Raw genomic sequence first — 7,451 nt, forward strand, 5'->3', positions numbered from 1 at the left:
CTTGGGGAAATAACTATGCTTGGTGAATGCTAACACATCCTTCCAGAAGGAAATTTTCCATGGCTGCCTGGATTTCAGAGTGAAGCTCTTTCTGAAAGGAAGAGGCAAGTCCCCTTTCCAAGAAGTGAGTGTCCTAGGAGTGGTCCTGAATGTCAACCACAGGCTCTGAAAATCCACCATGCAAAAAAGCTACAGTTGCATACTGGAAGGCAGAGAGAGAAAAGTGAGAGGGTTTTGTTCCCTGGCTGATGCCAAAAGAGGCCCCACCTCAGGCAGCTGTTTAAACACTGGCCTGTTCCTTCCCCTCTCAACATCTTAGAGTCCTTATCCCTCAGGGAGGGGAAATTACAGAAGTTCCTTTTGTGGAACTCCCACTAGTGAATATAGGAGATGTTAATATTACCCTAACATTCAATCACTCAACAAATATTTACTGAGCACCTACTATGTGTCAGATTCTCTTCCAGGTACTTGAAGTGGACTCTCTGGAAGCTGGGAGCACACATGTGGTTTTGGAAACTACACAGGGCATTGCATGATGCCTGGTACATAATAAGTGTTCGATAATTTTCTTCTTGTTTAATGTAAAAGTAATAAATAAGGTGGAAGAGTCTGGAGATAGTAGGAGGAGGTGGTGTTGTCATGTATTCTATGGGTTGGAGGTGGCGGTCCCTATGCATCCTGGGTCCCAGCAAAATTGTGACCCACTCACAAAGGACACTTAGCCCAGGTGAGCTAAGTTAAAGTCAAGATTAAAGTTGAGGCACAGGTTAAAGTCAAGGGCACAGGTTAAAGTCGAGGGCACAGTTAAAGTCGAGGTTAAAGTCAAGGGCACAACCTGGCAGCATGGGATGGGCGGTACCCAGCCTCTGACTTACTCAATTTGGCCACTGAGGGTCTTTTATACATTGGAATTTTAGGTCTGCACTTGAAGACTGGGATATGTCACTCACAAATCCAGGCATCCAGCCTTTCTGGAAACATCAGAAATTCTGGCCACTCTGGGCCATGTTCCTGACTGCCATGCAGGACAGGTGCTGAGTGGACACACTCTGGTCTCCACAGGGCACCCCTGTTCCCTCGAGTATGTGCCTGCGTGCTTCTCATGGGCACACGAGTGTTCAATCCTTGATTTCAAGGGAGCCAGTGGGAGTTCTGACAGGGATCTCAGTGCGGTTTTGTTTTGTTTTGCTTTTTTATGTTCTGATTAAAGTTCTTTATTAGAGTACATTTTGTACATGAACATGCATATTTCATTTCCTTGCATGTAGTTTTGAAAGTATAAGAACTTTCTTACAAATATATACATTAAGGCAGCTTTCTATACATTTTCTTTTTTTTACTTTTTTTATTGTATAGTATAACATATACACAAAGCAAAGAAATAAAAAAGCAACAGTTTTCAAAGCACTCTTTGACAAGTGCTTATAGGACAGATCCCAGAGTTTGTCATGGGCTACCATATGATCCCCTCAGATTTTTCCTTCTAGCTGCTCCAGAACATAGGAGGCTAGAGGATTTGTTCGAGTTTGCTCTCTACTGGAATTCAATGTACCAGAAATGGAATGACTTTTAAAGGGGGAATTTAATAAGTTGCTAGTTTACAGTTCCAAGGCCAAGAAAATGTCCCAATTAAAACAAGTCTGGGCGGGCCACGGTGGCTCAGCAGGTAAGAATGCTTGACTGCCATGCCCGAGGACCCGGGTTCGATTCCTGGTGCCTGCCCATGTGGAAAAAAAAAAAAAAACAAACAAGTCTATAGAAATTCCAATCTAAGGCATCCAGCGAGAGATATGTTGGTTCAAGAAGGCTGATGAAGTTCAGGGCTTCTCTCTCAAGTGAGAAGGCATATGGCAAACAGGGTCAGTGCTTCTCTCTCATCTGGAAGGGCACGTGGTGAACACAGCATTGTCTGCTAGCTTTCTGTCCTGGCTTCCTTTCATGAAGCTCCCCCAGAGGTGTTTTCCTTCTTCATCTCCAAAGGTCACCAGCTGGTGGACTCTCTGCTTCTCATGGCTATGTCATTTTCTGCTCTCTCAGAAATCGCTCACATTCTCCAAAATGTTTCCTCTTTTATAGGACTCCAGTAAACTAATCAAGACCCACACAAATGGGTGATTGGATTACATCTCCAAGGAGATTATCTAATTACTGTTTCAAACATACACTACTGAATAGGGATTAGAAAAAATGGCCACCTTTACAAAATGGGATTAAGATTAAAACATGGGTTTTCTAGAATATGTACATCCTTTCAAACCAGCACAGGCTTAAGAATTTTTTTATCATCAATCAACTATTTTCCTTCTTTTTTTTTTGTGAAAAATAACATATATACAAAAGAGCTATAAATTTCAAAGCACAGCACCACAATTAGTTGCAGAACACGCTTCAGGCTTTGATGTGGGTTACAATTTCACAATTTTTAGTTTTTACTTCTAGCTGCCCTAAAATACTGGAGACTAAAATAAATATCAATTGAATGATTCAACATTCATATTCATTTGTAAAATCCTATCTTCTCTGTATAACTCCACCATCACCTTTGATCTTTCCATCCCTCTCTTTAGGGGTGTTCGGGCTATGGCAATTCTAAATTTTTTCTATTGGAAGGGTCTGTCACTAATATATTGGGGTAAAGAGATAGAACTATCTGATGTTCTGGAGAAGCTGAACTAGGTTTCAGGACTTATCTGGACCAGGGACCCATCTGGAGTTTGTAGGTTTCTGGAAAGTTACTCTAGTGCCTGGAACCCTTGTGGAATCTTATTTATAGCCCTAGGTGTTGTCTTATATATAGCCCTAGGATTGGCTGCAATGGTCTTGGCTGGGAGTTGGCAGGTTGTGATAGGTAGCAAGGACTAACTGAAGCTTGCATGAAAGCAACCTCCAGAGTAGTCCCTCGACTCTATTTGAACTCTCTCTGCCACTGATACTTTATTATACTTATTTCCCACCTCAGTGGCATTTTGAGTAAAAAGAGGCCTTCTCCCCCCATGTTGGTGCAGACATGGGGTGGTGTGGAGGGATCCCAGGTTTAGGAACCAGAATCGGTGGTTCAAATCCTGGCTGGATGATGGCCTGTCCGGGGCCACCCACTTAGTGGCCACTGATCCATATAGAACCAAAGAGCCCCACCTCCCAGCCACAGCATCATCTATGGAGAAGGGTGAATCCAATTGGCCCGCCCAAATGGACTGCCTACTACCAGGCAGTGCCCTGGAGAAGGAAGGGGAAGGGGAGTAAGTGAAGCCAACAATGAAAGCAGATAGTCCCAAAGTTAAAATGGAACCTCTTGCCTTCCATCTTTACTTGCATGTGTGTATTTAATAAAATTTCTTACCTACTTGCAAAAAAAAAAATTCCTGGCTGTGCCACTCACTGTCTGGGTGATATCAGGAAGCACACTTAGCCTCTCTGAGCCTGGAGAGAGGGGAGATGTGTCCTGGTGGGTTGCTGTAGTCACTGACTGAAAGTAAAAGGTCTTCTGTGTGCCAGCTGCAGTTAGGGACCAGGGACACAAATGACTATGCAAGGAGTTAAAAGCTCAAATGCCTCTAGAGGTGCCAGGCAGGCAGCAAAACAGGTGGAGCAGCTCCAGCATGCTGCAGTAGGGGTTGGTGGGGGGTGATGGAATAGTTTCAGACCTAGATAGAGGTGGTGGCTGTACAACATTATAAATGCATTAAATGCCATTTTAAAAGGGTTAATTTTATGCTATATGAACTTCATTTCAATAAATATTTTTTTTTAATAATGACAATTTATTAAAAACATTTGCAGGCCACCTCTGGGTTAGCCATATGGGGCCCCTGATCTCACTGAACTTGAATTTGCAGTCCAGTGGGGGGAGTGGGAGGTGAGGAAATGATTTCACAATTCTAGAATTGCCATTGTGTCCCTTTCCACAAGGAGAAATACTGAGAGCTGGCAGAGCCCATTTCAAGGAGGGGAAGGCTCGCTGGGGAAGGGATGTCAGACCTGTAGGCTGGGCTCATTGGGGGGGGGAAGGACAGGGTCAGCATAGGGAACAGCACAGATGAATGCTCTGCCCAGCCTCAGCTCCAGAAGGAGCCCAGCATGGTGCGGGTACTTTGCTCACACAAGGGATGACCGGGCTGCACCCACCCCTGGCAAGAAGAAACCTGGGGCAGCCCCTCTGGGAAACTCTGCCTTGTGTGGAGGGCTAGTGGGGCTGCACAGGATGCACCCCTCCCCACCCCCTGCATGGGCTGGAGGGAAGTCATGTTTGGGGACACTCCCTGGGGCCTGACATCATACCACCCAGCTTGGCTCCCACACCCTGCCCCAACCCACTCTTTCCTGAATGAGGGAACCTGGAAGGCACTGCAGAGTCTTCCACAATTAGGTACTATTGGGTGGGGCCTGGTGCATTCCAGAACAAGTGGAGTTAGCAGGTGGGGAGGTATGACCTCAGGAGGCAGGAGGGGAAGGGAAGGAGCTACCCAGGTCCCAGCCCTCTCTGCCACTCTGGCCCTCACCCTGTTCCAGTTAGCTGTGGGGTGCCCTAGAGGTGCAGTTTGTCAGCAGTAAATTTTTCCATCTCAAGCTCAAGGTCAAACTGTTTTGCATTTAGCAATGTGTCTGGCACCAGGTTTCCAAGAACAAGTCAGCGAAGGCCATCACAGTGGGAGATGTGTCCACTTTGAGGCAAAGCTTAAGGTGACTCTGGGTGTCTGCAAATGTCCCCTTGAAACAGCTGTCTCTGAAGAGCCCAGGCCTCTTACAGCATTCTAGAGCAGGGCCAGCAAAGACACTGACACTTCCTGCCACTGACACTTTATACTGGTATTGTATCCCAAGCCTGGCAACTGTCCATTTGCCTAAACTGTGGCCTAAGGCAAGCTTGCCATGTTCTAGGATGTTCCTATCCAAGAAGCACAAAGGAAGGGAAAAGATTGCAAGTGCTTCTTAGAGGGGATGGAGAGGGGGAACTGGAAGGTGAGGTCATAAAAGTCAATGAGACAGGTAGTTGAGTGGTTAGAAAGCTTGCCTTTCATGCAGAAAACCTGGGTTCAATTCCTGGACCATGCACCCAATAACAACAACAAAAATGTCAGTGAGAAGTGGGGGGACTTGGGGGTGCTGCTCCTACAGTGTCTGGTTTGGGATCATTGGCAATTGGATTTTCCCATAACAGGAAACTCTGGGACACCCCAGGCCTTAGCCCCAGAGACAAGGACTCAGTGGTGGGGCCTGCAGATCCTACAGAGGCTGCTGAGGGAGGACACCAGGTGCTGAGCACCTCTCCTGGGCCAGACCCAGACAAAGGAGACAGAGGGCACAACTTCTCCCTGTGCTTCCAAGTCATGCTCAGAGGACACCTCCTCCAGGGAGCCCTCAGGGTTTGTAATGCCCTGCCTCCATGCCCTGGGACAGTCACTCTTTCTGCACACTCTGCTGGTTTTCTGTCCTGGCCCCTGTGACTTTCTGTGGTTGGGGAGTGTGGGAAGTGGACACTTCCCTGGAGCAGTGCTCAGCAACAGAAGGGAGTTGGTGGAGAAATTCCAAGATGGCCTGTTGCTTGGCTGGGACAGCATTAGGGTACATCCTGCATGGTCTTCCAGAGGCCCCCAGTGGGACTGAGCCCTTGCTGTCCACTGCATGGCCAGCTGACCAAACACACCTGTGTTGTTTCCCTTCTTCTTTTGGTCTCACACCCCCTCTCCCACTGGTGCTCCCTGTGATACCTGCCCATTGACATATCTTGCAGTCTCACCCTTGTTTCAGGGTCTGCTCCCAGGGAATCCTACAGAGACACCCCACTCATCCATGTGGTTGCTGTCAGTTTGTGTTTCATTTCCCAACTAAACCCTGCATTCCGTGGTGGCAGAGCACATCTGATTCACCAAAGTATCCGCAGGGACACAGGACTGGGCATGCATTCGGTGCTCAATAAATGTACACCCAAAAAAGGATGAGCTGAAGAGGGACAAAGTGACTCTGCTTTCTAAGCTCACAACCTGCACACTCCCAGCCAATCTATCTCGAAAGACTACTGGGAAAGAAAAATATTAATATGTTCAACCCTAATCAAATCTGGATAATTTCACTAGAAACCTTTCCATAATTTCATCAGCATTAAAGGATTACACTAGCAACAAATTAAACCAACAGGCATGAATTTAGTTGCTCAAGAGGAAAATGTAGCTTGATTTAGAAATAGATGTTACAGTTTATTAACCAATCTAAATTAATTTGATTTTGAGCCGCTGTTAAATATACATTAGGATATAACACCCAATAGTATAGCTGGCAGGGAAAGAGGAGAGAGGAAGGAAAGCAAGTGAGGCAGACTTGGGCTCAGCACCCACACACAAAATGCTGTTAATTCTGCAGTATGGGGGCTGCATGTTCAAAATTGGTGAAGAGAGTGCCAGCCAAGACTCCTAGTGGTGAGAATTATGAAATCAATTCAAGCTGGAATAAACCAAAGGGGGATTCATCACCCCAGTACCTGAAATGTTCTGGGTGGTTTGGCCTCAGGTACAGCTGGATCTAGGTGCTCCAGGTCATAGGAAATTGGCCTCTGTTTCTTAGCCTATTTTCTTCCATGTAGATTTCACTCTCAGGCAGGGTCTTCCAAACTGGGGGGATGACCACAAGCTGCTCCAGGTTTTCATTTTGTGGCTTTGTCACCTTGCAGAAAGTATGCCCCTCTTTCTGATCTCACCCCAATTCTCTTTGGCTGAGTGCAAGTGATGAACCACCCTGATGGGTCTGTCTTGGGCCCTGTGCCCAGCCTGGAGCTGAAGTGGAAAGCAGGATGCACAGCTCCACTTGAAGCACTTAGACTGAGAGGTTTCTGGGGGGAGTCTCCCCCAAACCTGGGGAGCTGTTACAAATCAAGGGAGAATGGATGTTGTGCACACAGAGCAGGAATTGTCGACTTTGAGAGTTCAGGTCTGGAGGGACCAAGCCCAGAGAGGCAAAAGGACTTGCATGGATCACACAGCCTGCCTGGGCTCTTCCCTCCCAACTGGGACTTTTTCTACCCACAAGCTCCAACTTCCTTTGTGTGTGGGTGCTGAGCCCAAGTCTGCCTCACTTGCTTTCCTTCCTCTCTCCTCTTTCCCTGCCAGCTATACTATTGGGTGTTATATCCTAATGTATATTTAACAGCGGCTCAAAATAAGGGCCTCTCAGCTGTCCTTCCATGGGCTGAGACAGAAAGACGGCCTCAGTTGCTGTGCTCTGAATTCACCATTGCATCTGTGCCCAGCCAGTGACAGAGCACGGGAGGCTGTGAAGGCAGGCATGTCCCTTCCGGCAATATGTGGGGTCCCTCAGGTGGGCACTTATGCTTGAGGATGCCTCCTTGGCCAAGATAAAAAGTTTCTTAGAATCATGCTGTAGCCTGAGATGCTCCCCAGCTGCAGTGCTACCTTCCTGCATGGAGGTCAGGGAAGCACCGCCACCACCTCCTGTCC

Source organism: Tamandua tetradactyla, chromosome 26 (assembly GCF_023851605.1).
Source record: "Tamandua tetradactyla isolate mTamTet1 chromosome 26, mTamTet1.pri, whole genome shotgun sequence".
In the NCBI taxonomy this organism is placed as follows: domain Eukaryota; kingdom Metazoa; phylum Chordata; class Mammalia; order Pilosa; family Myrmecophagidae; genus Tamandua; species Tamandua tetradactyla.